We start from the raw sequence: 17039 nt of genomic DNA, 5'->3' as shown, positions 1-17039 counted from the left end.
TAAATGGTTGGATGAAGAGTAGTATCGTAAGGCTAGATCAAGTGATTCATATTTAAACTTAGGTGACTCGGGAGGCTTGGACTCTGGCTAGGCTAAGGTAGACCAGGGCTGGACTCTTTCTCTCTCTCACTCTTACTCTCCTTGGTGGAGGAATGGATCAGGATCTACTGAATTTAGTGGGGGACTCCTAAATTCCTAATGCTTGAAATGAAGAGGGAATGGGGCTATTTATAGCATCCAAACTCGATTTTCTATTAATTGCTGGTAATCCTAGGGGCAAAAGGTGGTTGGAGGGTTAGGATTGGAGATTGTCATATGGCATCATCTCATAAGTTGGACGAGAAGGTGAAAGGATAATTTTAGATAAGGAAATGGGCATCGGAGTAAATACACATCAATTACATACTTAGGGTGTGAAGAAGGGAGATTCCACATGCTTGAGGGACGTCACCCTAAAGAGGGGGAGTGCCACGTGGCCGGCGGCAGCTGGTCACCGCTAGTCCCCACGGGGACTCCTGGCTTTGGCAGGCAGCCTCTTCCAAGCGTGTGAAGGGTCTGCTGTGAAGATTGTTGCTTTGAGGTTTTGCATATTTTTTCGATTAGGGTTGGTTTTAGGCTTAGGTTTATGCTTGATTTTAGGCTTAATTAGGTGAGTTGACTGGGTTGTTAGATTGGATAGGTTGACCACCTGATAAGGTGAGTTAACTTATTAAGCTGACTCAATGCTCTAGGGTTTTAGGTTCCTAGGGGTTTTGGCTGATTAGGTTTATTGGGTTTTTTGAGTTGAATGTAGGATTAGAGTCCTTAGGGTTTAAGCTTTTAAGGTTGGGTTTGATTGACCATCCATCAGTTCAAACTCAATCAGCTTATTGGCTTAGGATGATGTGTATATACTACGCTGCCTGTCATGAGCTCTGAAAAGGTTGGGGTACAGAGGGGCCACCATGATGTATGGGTTTCATCCATGCCATCCATACATTTTTCATATCATTTTCTGTCATAAGCCCGGAAAGAGTCAAATCCAAGGCTCAAATGGACCACAACAAAGTAAGCCACGGTAATAATGGCACCCATCATTAAAACCTTCTTAAAGATCTGTGATATTTATTTGCCATCAAACATATCTATAAGGTCACGTAAGTCTGAATGAATGAAGGGTAGACAGTAATATTAGTTTGATCCAAAACTTCGGTAGCCCCAGGTGTTTTCAATGGTATGCATTTACTCCCTACGGTGTAGTCCATTTGATCCTTGAGTCTGCCTCATCTTTGTGCTTATGCCCTAAAATAATATGGCAAAACGGATGGATGGTGTGGATGCAATCCATACAACAAGGTAGCCCCTTGGAAGCCCAGTCACTGCTCTGACGCCGGGAACCGAGGATTATTGTTCTTCCATTCGAATTTTGCCCAGTCTCGAATGAATTCAAGAACATATTCAAAGAAATTCTGACAGGAGGCCCGGACAGGCATAGTACCATGTGGGTCCAAAAAAATGAACCTTTACTGGACGTACGCAAACAGGGCACAGTTCTCCCGTACAGTTTAGCTGTCAAACGTGACAAACGAACGGATACCTGATGGACCGGACCCAATTGTTATGGGTCCACGACCCATTTTTGGAGCACTAAGGAATCTGCTTTAGTTCAGGTTTCACCTCTGGGACAGATTTAAAAAAATTAGGTCTAGTCGCGTTTAGGTCAAATCAGGTCTAGCTTGGCTTAGGCCAGGTCCATGTTATAGAATGTCCCACTTAAAGTTGGGTCCTGGTCAGGCCTATTTAGTTTTAATATAATAATTATACAAATTTAAAATACGTCAACGAATCTAGCAATAAAAATAAGGCTTCTAAAACCACGAACATACAAAAAACCCATTTAGGCGCAATGCACGTGTTAAACAAACACGTGTGTGATCTTATCCGTCTGTCAGGTGGGCCAACCATCTGAACGCTTACATTTGTCACGGACCCAAATCAAAACTTAGATCTAAAGACCACATAGCTACCCAACTAACTTGATTAGATCTGTGTCCGGCTCAAGAACTAAACTAGGCAAGACTCAGCGGAATTAGCCAAGGCGTGGGAACAATGGACCCCACCCATTGACAACCCTACATCCAATGAATGGCCTGGATGTATTACATGTGTTCTACATTGGCACTTGTAACGGCAATTCCAATTAAGGAAGAGAAGTGGGGCCCACAATGACATAGAAAAAGGGGGGAGAATTTAGAAAAGAGAAAAACCCCGTTGAAAGCAAAGGAGAGTAAAAAAGAAATTGGAATGGCGACGGGGCATCCTAGAAAAAGCTTAGCGTGCAAAAATCATAACGAAGGATGCGTTTTTTCTTCTTTGGTTTTCTCGCATTCTCATAAACGACGGCAACAATGCATGCTTATATTTCTATTACAACAATGATCAGTGACCACAACAAGCTCTGATGATTTTCTTCAAGTCGGGTGATTTGGGTCATTGATTCTCCTCAAGATATGCATGATCAGGTACTTTTTTTTTTTATTCATCCTCTCTCTCTCTCTCTCTCTCTCTCTCTCTCTCTCTCTCTCTCTCTATATATATATATATATATATATCATTAGCTACTGTTTTTAATCTTCTGCTTATAACTAATAACGAGCTTTCCTAATCCCATACGGGTGTGCAGTAAAAGCTCATGTACAGACCTCACATGTGCCGGCATGGCATGGTGAGCTGAGATCCAATCCATCCATTAGAAAGGCACCACTATATTTATTTTGAATCCCAAGCATTAGGTTGATCCACTGGTCAGATGGCCACAATTTACAAAATAATGTTCAGCTATGATGAACAGAGATTCAAATTTTGGGGTTCACATGGTGAGTGGACCAGATTTATTTTTGGTACAACATGTTGAAGGTGGGACCAACCTGATGAGTGGATTGGATTGAGCTTTATTGCAGGCTTAGCAAAACTCACTAATCATCATCATCAAGAGGGCCATGTTGCAATTTATCCTGCCATGCATGCATACATGCAAACCAATCCAGACCGTAGAAATTGTGGGTCACGTTGTGAGAACGGCCCACAAAACACATTGGATAAGTCGATCTTAATTGGTTGATTTGGTCCAGTGAATTCAGTTGCTGATCATTTTAAGTGTCTATTCGATGGTTACGATCGTCCTCTAAGTGTGGTTTGATCATCCATCCACAATGGGGCCCACCACTTGAGCTATCTAGTCCAGTGGTTGAGTTGTAGCACCCTAGTGAGGTGCGGCCACTACTGATATATGATAGTTCACCATCTGCCTCATCTTCCACACACGATGGCATGTAGATCTGCGCACTTCAAGTTGTGGGTCCCATTGTGGATGGAACAGCGCCCAAGATTCACATTAATTGTAACAATCTTAACCAACTGATATATCCCACTACCATTTCATAATAAAATTATTTTCGGGCTATACTCCTTCCATCATGATTTGTGTTGTGGACAGCCTATATTCACGTTCACATATATGCCATTCATCCGTACATTCGATGGAGCACGACAACTTTAAAATGGTGGTAAACTCTCATGCTTTTTTTTGTGTCAGCGTGTGTGATCTAGACAAATGATGTCATGGTTCCCACACATCAATGGATCATGACCCAAAAACACCCTCATTAGGACAATTTTAATCCTCTCATTCGTTGTTTGTTTATAGATTAACCATCAGATGGTTATGATCTTCCAATGTTGGAGACTGTTTATCGTATGGTCAATCCACTATGGGCCCCATCATATCAACGGTCTAGTTTCTGAACTAAGAGTCCTGATTGCACTAAAAACATGAGAATACCATGTATGTCCTAGGGTCGAGGAAATACGCTGTTGAAGGTGACATGTTTCTGCGTGGTTGAAAGATCTTTATGTAGTTGGTGGAAGTTATTTTCGGTTGTTTTCGGACCACCCATTGGTGGAAAGAAGATGGGACCCATCATACCTCATGGTATGACACCGTACCTTTTCCTTTTTCAATTTTTTTTCATTTTGCTAATTCTACACGCATGTGTAGCCCAATCCATATCAAGTATGCATGCCCCACGTGTGCCAACATGACAAGCGTGATGAATATTCAAGCCATTCATTACGTGGATCGCCTTCCGTAGATTCCTTCTTGAAATATCAAGCTAGTTTGTTCACGTAGTGGTATATAATTATCGATACCATTCTAAGTATCGGTTCCGGACCGACACAACTTTCCGGAGTTTCGTTCCATGTGTTTGGGACAGTTATGGTCATTTTGATGGTTTTGATCCTTGTTTTGTTCAGATGGCCCATTCTATTATTATCAAAACACATTTAAATTCGAGTAATATTGGATGATATTTTAAAAAATCTTTGATATATAGCTGTTTAATACATTGTGATCCAATTGGTGAGCCAAAGATTTAAAGTATCATATGAAAGTGGTGTGTGTTAGAAGATGTGTACTAGTGTTGTATAGAAATGATACCAATGTATCGGCCCATGTTGGCTCGAAATAACCTGAAATAAGGTGATATATGGTTGTATCAGTGGTTGATGATATAATGCCTGAAACACTAATTAAGGTATGCAAAGATAATTATATTATGGTAATTGTGTAATAGTACTGGTCGGCGTAAAGGCTCAACCTTTATGGAAAAATAAAATGATTATAATAGACTATTATAACCCCATAGTGGCCGAGTTAATATATTTTACTTTTTTTTAAAAAGACTAAATGCTCCAACCGATAACAATGGTCATCATTATCACCAATATTATTATTGAATACCTTGATGCTAATAGCTTGATTTTTAGGGGCTGTTTGAGACACTGAATTGAATAGTATTATTAAATTGCATTAGGTGGAATTAATATTATTATCACATAATGATTATATGTTTGGAAAATTCTCACTTCCTAAATTCCACATTTGTGATCAAATTCTTCCTTTGTGAAAAACATCATATTAAATAAAATTTATATTTTGTGAAACATAGAATTGTAATCAATAAACTAGCTTTCACAACTGATGTGGGCCGCTTGTAACCTCATGCAACTTTTATCAAGAGTAAAGGGCACATATGGATGGATGGTGTGGAAAAAACACATGCATTAACAAGATTTATACAAATATAGTAAATTTCAAAATTCATCAGAAATTATGCTATATCTCTTGAATAATATAATACCAATCATTTTCTATCATTTTCAAATACTAAATGGAATTTACATTGGACAAAATGCAATTCCATTGTACTAATCCTATATTCCAAACTGGCACAGAGTTTAGGCTTCAAGGTTCATGTATCACTATAAATTGAGTTTGTGACACAGGGAAGGATGTGTAGAGGTCGAGCATCATCTTCTTCTAGGATAATTATTCCGAATCTAAAGAGTTTCTCTCTACTCCTCGCATAGATTTCTCAAATCCATGAGAAAATAAATAATAAAATAGAAATAAATTCTAAAAAATTTGTAATTTAATTGATATTTGAATAAACAAGTTTATACCCCTTTAAATAGGGGTACTAAACCATGGAATAAGTTTCAGAATTAAATTACAACTAAAACTCCTAAAATTTGTGACTTACTACAAATAGTAAAGTTATTATTTTTATATGGTTGTGATTCCTACTAGTGTGTATGGTTTTTGGCCAAAAATAGTAAGTGTCATATTTGGCTTCACCACGCTGTTCTCCTAATTATTTCAAGTACTTTTCATGTTGGGCGCAACTCTTAAAACCCAACGGACGAAGAGTTATAGTCAAATATATAATAGCTCAAATTAAATTAAAACAAGGAATTCAATATTTCGTAAATTTGACATAGGCAACTCGACGTAACAGGGTTGGGTGGCTAAAGTAGCTCTTCTTATCCCAAAATCATATATGACATGTACGATAGCTCATTCCGGTTTGCAAGATACATCCGTATTAAGTTCTAATGGTCAAGATTACTTCCATCGTCGACTGGGCCTTTTCCGTTCCATCTTACTCATGAAATTGTCTGCGACCCGCTCTACATCAGTTTAATCTTTTGAGCTAAGTCATTTGAACGGTAAAGCTCTCTAGTGAACGATTTAGATTGTACACATGTATCGCAAGTGGGCATGGATTAGGCTAAGTACAGGAATTAACACATAGACACGTGCAGGATTAGCGCTTGTTTTGGTTGGCGAGTTTTCAGCGTCCAAAGCAGTGGGCCACCAAACTGAAAAGTTGGTGGGTTTGGTGAACAAAACAAAACTGCTAACTGCAATTGTACGAGCTCTTTGGAAGTGCACTTACCACGCACGTGGAAATGAGGTGCACGCGTGTGGTTAGAAATTGCTCATCCATTGATCCCCACTCGATGGATGCCACGTGTCCAAAACTCTGGCTGATATGATCATCATCTGAGCCACTTGTGCACGTAGCATTTGTTTTTGTGGGCCGATTTTTCTTAAATATAACTTTATTTTTTAATAAATGTAGCCCATCTAATGTTCTGATTTTTGAGACGATGCATCTACACCGTAGTGACCACTTGGTGAGCAACTCTGATTTTGCACACGTGATTAATGTTTCACGTGTGAGAAGAGTAAACTTCAAAGTATCCCATTATTTGAAGTAGATCAATACCTGATATACGTAAACCATCAGATGCCACTTCATGGATTGGATCGAAACCTAACAAATTGTTAGATCCGATGCGTCTGGGCCATAAGCCAAAAAAGTCAAGCTGATCCGATGATGTTGACCGTCCAATCGATAGACACCTTTTCATGGACGCGGATCTCCTGCTGAAGCCTTTGGCATGAAGTTCCTATGGTCGAAACTTAGGTGGGACCCACACGATGTTTGTGAGAAATCCACCCCGTCCATCCATTTTGTAAGATCATTTTAGGACACTGGACAAAAAATGATACGGATTCAATACTTAACTGGGCCAAAAATGTGAGGATTGAACATACACAGTTGAAATATTCACGGAGCTACGGAAGTTTTGAATCAGGTTAATATTTGTGTTGACAGTTCATCCCAGTAGGAATGATGTTATGAACGGTGTGGATGGCATTTCAACGGTAGGAATTTCCCTACCTATATTGTCCTTTTAGTTATGCTCACTTAGTCTACGATGAGATCACTTTTGGCTTAAAGCTCTAAAATGAGGTCACAAAGCTGTTGAACATATAGCTTTCTCACAAACATTATGGTAAGCTTTACTTAGATTTCCGAGGGAGGAACATCTTGCGAATGGCATTAGCAGTAAATCCGCGTCCCATTTCATTGCCTATAGATGATTGACCATCTTTCTTTTCAACTGAACGTTTTATGCCAGCTTAGGCGATGTTTTACTGTAGAGGTTTTCATTTTTTCACCAAGCAATGTACCTCACCGGGATTAAGTGAAAACACAAAAATGCTCTTGACCCGATATTCAAGTGAGCCGCACCACATTAACTAACAAATTTAAAAAGCAATTTTGTAATGCTCCCTTTAATGTTGCCCATTCAAGTTCTTTTTATCATGTTGATTTTTTACATGTAATGGTAAAATTTAGCTTTTCACCATAAGGTGACATACAATATGGTGGGCCATGCGTTTTATGCATGTACGTATGCATAGAGATAGTACCCAATTCGGTTGGTGTATTACCAAAGTGGTGGTAGGTAAAATGTCACATTAGAAAATTGGAAGGTAATTAAGAAATAGAATTTTTCTCTACAGTATAGGTCCTCAAGATTTTTAATTTACAAAATTTTAAAAAATAAAATAAAATACTGGCTCTTGTAAGCTATTTGTGTACTGAATAACTAATTACCCTCAGCATGTTGGGCTGCTTTGAATTATGTGTCTTATCCATGTTGTTTATCCATTTTATTAGCTTATTTTAGAAATCGAAGTATGACCATACCATAGGAAACTATAGTTAAAGTCTTCTCGAGATTCATGAAAGTTTTGGATCAAGTTGATATTTATTATCTTCCCTTCGTCGGAAGTCTATGTAACCTTATGAACAAGCTAGATGAAAAATAAATATAAGCCCTATAAAGGTTTTGATGCTTATCTACATTGCTTCTTATTATGTGGTTTACTTAAGCTTTAGATATGTTTCAATTTCAGGCTCAACTCATGTAATTAGTTAAAAAAACTGATGAATAAACAACATACATTCATGGTGGACGCAGCAGAGTTTACTCAATAAGATCAAGGATACTGATACTCTGTATGCAATTCCTGAAACCATAAAATAATATTTTTCCCAAAAAAAATAAAAAAAGAACAAAAACATTGACCCCATCCAACAGGTGCGCCCACCGTGATGATTAGGGACCCAAACAAGTTGAATTGATCCAATCAAAAGATGGGACCCCATAGAAAAAATGGGCATCACCCAATCCTCAGAGGTCATATGCATTGGCCTCTTTAATTGGCTTATTTTTGCATCACTTGAAATTTGAAGTAGGATGCATTTGTTGGATGGTTGGATGTTATTCATAGATCAAGTGGGCTCACAATGCTTGACTCGCTTTTGGAGAAAATTGTTATTTTGGTCCTTTCACCCTTCAAAAAAAAATTATTCATGACGTATAAAATTTAAATCTTCCAAGGAAAATTGGAAATCTTAGAACTTTTGAAATTTAAAAAAAAATAAAATAATAATAATAATAAATGAAGAGGACAAACAAAATGACACGTGAGCAAGCCAATAAAAGAAGAGATCCTCTACAAATCCTTGTAAAATAAGCTTATACACGAGGTGTTTCTCGTGGTACCACAAGTCCTTTGTACGTGCTGTCTATGCGTATTGGACACTTCAAAACTTAGACCAAACTGTACTGTGCACCACCAACTGAATTTGGAAGTTTTTGTATGGTTGTCTATTATTTTTTACCAGGGAGTGATTGTATTGCCCTGATTTTTGGGCGTGGCATGCTGAACTGTACATCCCAAACACTTTTAAATTCTTATGGTGGCCCACGTGATAGTTAGGTCAGTCTGATTTCACTGAGCTTTCAGTCTTCATGGTGGTGGGACACTTGTGGACGGAAGCTAATTGGGTACTACTCCAACCAGACCTGGCTATGTAGGGCCACCATGATGTATGTGTTTCATTCGTCTTGTCCATTCATTTTGATAGATTAATATAAGACATGTATATATATATATCTCCAAATTCTCAACAGCCCCCATGGGCACAGTGCGAACTTTTTGAGAACTCATCATACATAATGTGAGTCCCAAATCTGAATGATCCACATGGTGCAGCATCTCATGAAACCCCTAGGGCCCAACTTCTACTCTGATCCAAAACTTGGTGGACCATGGAAAAAGAAAACAGCCTTCTCCCTTGATTTGCATCTTTCTTTACTATAGCTTACCAAAGTTTTTGATCGGAATGAAAATTGGTCCCTAAGAGTTTTATGGGATGCCACATCATATGATATATATATATATATATATTTCTATGTGGTCGAGCTCATGGGAACTTCCCATGAGGTCCAGCTGTGTGGGCCCCACAGTGATGTGTGTCCAACATCTACCCCATCAGTTAGATGCACCATTCTATGGTGGGCCTCGGGCTTAAAAATCAAGTCAATCCGTGACTTGTGTGGGCCACACCACATGCAAAAGTTGAGAGGAGTTACCCTCTATTAAAATATTCATAATTATTTGTTAGGCCCACCAAGATGTGGTTCATAAATTCAACCCATCCATTATGTGTGTCCCACTTGGATGAGGGTTCAAACCAAGTTTCAGACGCATCCAAATTTTAGGTGGGCCCACCAAGTGCTTTCATATGTTTTAGGCATGTCTTCGCATGATTTTAGATGGTATGGCCCACCTGAGTTCTGTATATGGCTGATTTTTGGGATATCCCATAATTTAAAGGGGACCCATCAAATGCATGGTGTTGATGTTAGACATATCATGATGGGGCCCACACAGCTTGACCACATGGGGAGTTCCCATGCTAAGGCCCACACGATCGAGCTCATGGGAACTTCCCGTGAAATCGACCTGTGTGGGCCCCAGCATGATGCGTGTCGAACATCTACCCCATCAGTCAGATGCAGCATTTCATGGTGGCCCCAGGGCTTAAAAATCAAGTCAATTTGTGACTTGTGTGGGCCACACCACATACAAAAGTTGAAATGTGTTACCCTCCATTAAAACATTCATAATCATTTTTTTAGGCCCACCAAGATGTGGTTCATAAATCCAGCTCATCCATTATGTGGTTCATAAGACCAAGTTTTAGATGCATCCAAATTTCAGGTGGGCCCCACCAAGTACTTTTATATGTTTTAGGCATGTTTTTACATGATTTTAGATGATATGGCTCACCGGAACTCTATATACGGGTGATTTTTGGGATATCTAGGGCTATACACAAATCGGGCTAGCCCGATTAGCTCGCTCGACTCGGCCCGAAAAAGCTCGACCCTTTCGGCCCGAAATTGAGTTCGAGCCGAGTTCGGATAGGTTCCAGTTCGGCCCGACACGGCCTGACTCGGCCTCTGTGTGTGTGTGTGTGTGTATGTATTTTTTCTAAATTCTTTCCCAGTTACCCTAACCATTTACAGCAATCCAGGCCGTCTAAATCGTCGGTCCCTTTGTAGATGGAGAAAAGTCCCAAAAATCTATGACAAAAGCCCTTCCAAAAAATCAAGGCCATTCAAGTTACCTACCAAAGCTCTTCTCATAGAGTAAATTGAGCACAGTCAAAAAATCAAGGCTGTCCAAATCGTGGGTCTGAAACTGGCCTAAACTAACTCGATTGCTGACCGGGCCAGGTTCGGGCCGGACATGTTGGCCCGGTGAGCGGGCCGGGCCAGGTTCGGGTTGCTTTGGCTAGTGAGCGGGTCGAGCGGGTTGAGCCCAGTTCGACTCGGTTCGGCTCGATGTACACCCCTAGAGATATCTCATTATTGAAAGGGGACCCATCAAATGTACGATGTTAATGTTCGACACACATCATGGTGGAGCCCACACAGCTCGACCTCACGTGGAGTTGGCATAAGCTTGACCATATAAAACCTTTATATATATATATATATATATATATATATATGTTCAAGTGGACCACATTGAATAATGGGTGAGGATGGAACACCTGCTGTTGAAAACCTCCCGGGGGTAATATGAGTTTTGGATGAATCTAATACCGAGGTTTTCCTTTTATTCAGGTTTGTTTGACCGTACGAGCAAGTTATACAGCAAATAAATACGAGGATGGGCTCTAAAAAGGTTTCAATGGTGGGTATCATCATCGTCACCATTACTTCTTGTGGTGTAGTCCACTCAAGTCTTGGATCTTCTTCTTTTTAGGTTCATGGATAAGATGATGCGTCAAAATAGATGGACGGTGTGGATGAAACAGATACGTCACAGTAGGCCCCAGCAGCCCCTGTCAGGACCTTCCGTCTCTAGCTTAGATCCTGGTGGGGCAGTACCCAATCCGCGCCCGTGATAGACAAAATGGATGTCCACTGAACCTTCCCATGTACGTAGACAATTTGGACAAGTGGTTCAAATAATCAATCTGGACCGTCCGTTTGATGGTCTGTTTACAGGCCAAATTGAAATATTAGGATTATCCTTTCCGGGAGACCCTTGAAGCATGGCCCATTCATCATTTCTGATGAGCCTGAACGCTACCGGACTGGTACGTTTGCCGGTTCATTGAACCTAGATGAAAGAAATGTCGATGGAGCTCGCTCGTGTGAGATTGTAGGTTTTCTTCGCCACACACATGCTAATTTCGCATACGTATGTAGTATCCAGATCATTCATCAGTGTTGCTACCATGGAAACGCTCTGGCCCATTAATCATGAGCACCAACTCGCAGTTGCATCGCATACAACTGTGAAAAAATGGACGGCCAGAAAAATATGGCCAGTTTGTCTATATTGTATGCAGACACGTGTATATCATGATCAGTCCACTTCGTCGAGGGGAATATTCAAGGCGAGACCCACCTGATGAATTGCCCAGATGTAGGACACGTATACCATGTTGTCAAAGGCCAGTAAAATGCTTCTTCATTTCACGCGAGCGAATCCCGTTGCTATTCCTTCCAACTTGAAGATATGCGGCTTACCACTCTTAGAATGGTAGAGAAAATCCAACACCCGCATGGCGTGCCCGTATGTATATCCGACCGTTGAAATCGTGGGGATACTCTAGATAGAGCATTACCTGTAAAACTATTCTAGCCATTCAATTGGTGGTTAAAAGTAAAAAAGTTCAGCCGTCCACGTAGAACTATCAAAATTAAGGTTATAATTATCTGATTAATGTGATTTTCAGATTACAATGCATGCATAGTGGGGACAACGATATCTACGGTCTAGATAGTCATGCATGTATTCCCTGTCCACTGTGTATGAATCACCACCATTTAATGAATATGGTGATCACGCACATTGAATGATTACTGAGTTGTTATATCATGCGAATCAGACGTGGGAGTTGTGACATGGAAGCAATATGACACTTTTCAGGTCTCATAATTCAGTACGTAGGGTACCATGAAATGTGATCCGAACCGTTTATCTGATAGGCATTTTGAAAAGGGATGAGAAAATCTCCCCCAATAGAAGATCCTAGCCCTTCAATATTTGTTTTTTTTTCTTTTAGTTAACCTGTAGAAAGTGTCGATCTCTGTTCATCTACACAATCACACGTAGAAATATAAAACACGTGCAAGATTCGAACTTTCAGCCAGGTGGGCCTCACTGTTTAGATCTTATGGCCTAGAAATGCGGTTGACTCCTCAAACGAGCTATACTGTCCAAATCAAATGGACGGTTTATTCTACCATCTACTAATCTTTCGAAACAGATTGGCTACTCTCCCTGTCACCCGCCAATGGCTGATGGTTGGTGCTATGTGGGCACCACCATGATATATGTGTTTCATCCATGCCATGCATCTATTTTTCCAGATCATTTTATTGTATGAGACCAAAAATGAGTTATATCGCAATATCAAGTGGACGACATTAAAGGAAACAGCGTTGAATGAGCGTCGACCATTAAAAACCTTTTTGGGCCATAAAAGTTTTGGATAAGCTGATATTTGTTTTTTCCCTTCATCCAGGCCTATATAACCTAATCAACAGATTAGATATCAAATAAATGGTATAGTGGACCTTAGGAGGATTTTAATGGTGGATATCCAATCACTATTGTTTTCCTGTGGTGTGATCCACCTGAGATTAATATCCCTCTAATTTTCTTGTTCAAGCCCTAAAATGATCTATAAAAATGGATGAACGGAATGGATGAAACACATACATCATTGTGGGGCTCATAGAGCAAATGCCATGGGCTGGTGGCCAATTCGTTTCCCTTATTTTTGTACTCTGAACATTTTAGCTGACTTAATTTTTGAGTTACAAGATTTAAAAAAAATAAAATTGGCCCACCTTATGGAAACTCACATACCACACACATGTGCCATATTGGCACGTATTCTTGTTGAGTAGATGGGCCGGCTACACGCATGCCAGCTAGAAAGCTTCTAGCAAATGATATTCACACCCAACACTTCTTAATCGTCTATCTCTTTCAATAATAAAAAAGTGGAAAAGATAGGAAAAAGGGTGCAGCAATATAGAAGTGGTTGCCGATATATCTGACTGTTTTTTTTTTTTTTCCTCTCATAACCCACACTCACCGTTTGTTTGCTTTTTCTTTTTTTCTTTTTTGTAACACACGCACTCATACTCCCACGGACACACCACAAATGATTTTTACCACGATATACTTGAACTCATGACCTCATGTCGAAACTCTTGTGCGTCTACCGAGCATGAGTATGTACCGTGGTGTGCTATTCGGGACTTGGCCCGCACTTGCCGAGTCATCAAGATTGAGTAGGTTGACCAAGTTTGAGTTGACTGAGTTAGTTATTTTATTATTATTATTATTTTAGATGGTTAGGATCTATAGTCCTCCTCTTTCTCTTGTTTTTTCTCTTTCTTTTTTCTTGATTATTTTCTTTAAATCTTAGATTTTATTGGTATTGAGTTTAAGTTATTTGGGGTTTTACAGGGTGTGGATTTGTGTATATCATACACATTTGTTTAGAAATTAATTGATAGATTGAAATACTTTTTGGCCATCCATTATCATTGTTATCATTATTAAGGAAGCCAACTTCTATAGTTTAAATGGAATCCATCTTTAGAGTCATTGAAATCATCCTCTTCATTTTCTCTCACATCAAAACCTAACTCATTAAAACCAACTTAATTCAACCGTCTTGAGTTGGAACCAGTCTGTCGAGAAATTTAGTAGAAACCAAGTTGATTTAGTAGTCTTGAGTTAACTCTGAAAACTAGGTCTGAGTCAAGGGTTTCTGGGTTTTTCCAACCCATCAACCAGGTTTATGACTGGGCTAAGTAGACTAAGACAAGTCTCTCTTTTTTAACCAGCCATCAGCCTACTTGGTTTGCAGACTATGATATGCATACCACTAATTTTCTAAGCTCACATGCATGTGAAGAGGATAAAATCTACATATCACTTCATATGCTAGCATCATAAACATGTGCGCCATTGAGGTATGCACCAAATGGGTCCAACCTTCATGAAGACTTTTTTATCAGCAAATCAAGCTAGTTGCTCGGCAACATGGGTGGACAGTGATGTTAGAAATAGATTTATGACTTAGAAGCTTCAATCAAGTTTCTTGGGCTGTAGGCTTAGTCACTTAAAGTGTCCCACCTCCCGCAATTAATGGGCCTGTACGCTTCTTTCGCTAAGGCATCTACGTGGTAGGACTTTGTTAGGATTTTATTTTTTATGAATTCGTGTTCAAATATTCTCAAGTTTCTAGACGAGAAAAAAACACATCATATGGATAGGATTATATTGATTAATGTTGTCGAGAAATATCATTTTTGTCTGTATTGTTCCTTTATTTAGGTCTTTCCTCAATTTATTCTAAATGAATGAGGCACTTGAGAGCCAACACGTTAGCCCATAGAATAAGGCTAAGAGAGATGCATAAAGCAATAAATGGAAGGAGGGAGAGATAAAAATTTTATTTCTTTTTTCTCTCTGAGGGCCTATTTGGATAATGAACTACCATAGTAATGTATTGTAAAACTCGTATCATTACTATTTACTTATGATTGGATATTGCTTGGTGTCAAATAACTATAATCCTTTGAAATCACCGCATGACATGGATTAACAGAGGTGTGTTGACATGGCATACTTTCATGGGGCCCATCATAATCTATGTGTTATCTCTACACCATCCATTCCTCTTGCATGATCATTTAATGGGATGAGACGAAAAAACGAGGTAGGTCCAAAGAAGACATGGACCATAACTAGCATGGGGATTGAACATCTACCATTGAAAACTTCTTTAGGCACACGCCCTAACACGATTTTTCAAAATGAATGAATGATGTGGATATAACACATATTGACGGAAATCACATTCAAGTGTATCTAGCCAGTGAAATTTCTTTATATGTGGAAAGTGGAGATGCGAGATTAGTATTGCATACAATTACTACTTTGTTTTCCTTTGAATTATGGTAGTAATGATAATCATTACTTTTTTACCACACATTATGTCACATTACTATTGTAATCACTAATCTAAACATGTCATGAATGTGGCATATAAGGGGTAGGGACATCCAAGGCTCTCTATCTTCTCTCTCTCCGAGATAAAATTTATACATAAGGAGGGGTTAGGGTTTGATAGAGACTTTATTTATAGTAATCTACTACCTTATAGTGTTCCATATGCCCTACTACATTGGAAGCCTCTAATTATACATTAATCATATACCTTATATCTAATTCAATCTCTTCACCATCATCATCATTCATCATTACTTCAATTCTCATGTATATCAAGTGGTGGATACCAAAATTTAAACCATCAAATCATTATCGAGTATGATTAAAGCATTTTTAACAATTAAAATAAAAGTTTAATTGTTGAAAACATTTATAAAACCTTTTATGCCATCAAAAAAATCACTTAGTGAATTTTTAATATTTAAAATTTAAGTTAAGAGTAAGTCCATAAGAAATTTGTAAATCCTTTATTGGACCGTGTGAGCTTCGTTTGCACTTTAATGAATGAGCTAACCACACTCACTTTTATTGGCCACATCATGACCTCATAAAGCAAGCTAAAGCATATGAAATTAAGACTTTAAACTCCTTACATGTCAACATATCTAAGGATTAATCAAATCTAGTATGTTCTCAAGTCAATCATAGATCAAGTATAGTGGGCCTTTTACGCCTAAAAATTTGAACTCGATTTATTAATGTAAGTGTCCAACATGTCCAACCTCAGGAACTTTGATGTAAAGCGGGTCGCGGACAATTTCATGGCCAAGATGGATCAAAAATGGCCCGGTCGACGACAGAAGTGATCCGGACCATCGGACCTTAGATTGGGCGTATCTCGCAATCCGGAATGAGTTATCTAACGTAAAATATATAATTTTAGGGTAGAACGAGCTACTTTAGCCAACTAACCCGCTACGCCGGGTTGCGCAGCCCGGAATTGCGAAAAATAACTAGATCGACGGTCGTTTCCCTGTTTTAATTTCATTTTTACTATAAATAGTAAGTTTTAGTTTGATTATAACTCTTCATCTGTCGGGCTTTAGGAGTTGCACCCAACGTGAAAAGAGCTTAGAATAATTAGGAGAACGGTTTGGTGAAGCCAAATAGGACACTTACTATTTTTGGCCGAAAACCTTGCGCACTAGTAGATATCACGACCGTCTATAAATAGTAAGTTTACTATTTATAGTAAGTCGCGGATTCTAGGAGTTTGAGTTGTAGTTTGATTCTGATTTCTTTCCTATTACTTGGTACCCCTATTTAAAGGGTTGTAAACTCGTTTTTATTCATCAATTAATCAATTTCGAATTTATTAGAATTTATTTCTATTTTCTGCTTTCTTTTCTCGTGGATTCGAGAAGTCTCTGTGAGGAGTCTAAAGAAGCTCCGTGGATTCGAAGTAGTTATCCTCATCATGTTCATCCCTGTGTCAAACTTATTCTCATGA

At 39.0% G+C, this 17039-nt stretch overlaps 1 protein-coding gene across 1 annotated transcript in view; it reads left to right on the top strand.

Annotated features, from left to right (window-relative positions):
* The first annotated feature begins 2347 nt into the window (after positions 1–2347).
* LOC131218988 (QWRF motif-containing protein 2-like) overlaps positions 2348–17039 on the top strand; it is an 82025-nt gene continuing 67333 nt past the window's right edge. The window contains exon 1 of the mRNA XM_058213925.1: positions 2348–2501. The gene's annotated coding sequence lies outside the window, so the exon portion shown is untranslated. The remainder of the gene's footprint in view (positions 2502–17039) is intronic.

This window comes from Magnolia sinica, chromosome 11, assembly GCF_029962835.1.
Source record: "Magnolia sinica isolate HGM2019 chromosome 11, MsV1, whole genome shotgun sequence".
Lineage (NCBI taxonomy): Eukaryota > Viridiplantae > Streptophyta > Magnoliopsida > Magnoliales > Magnoliaceae > Magnolia > Magnolia sinica.
This window is presented reverse-complemented; position numbering and strand designations above follow the sequence as displayed.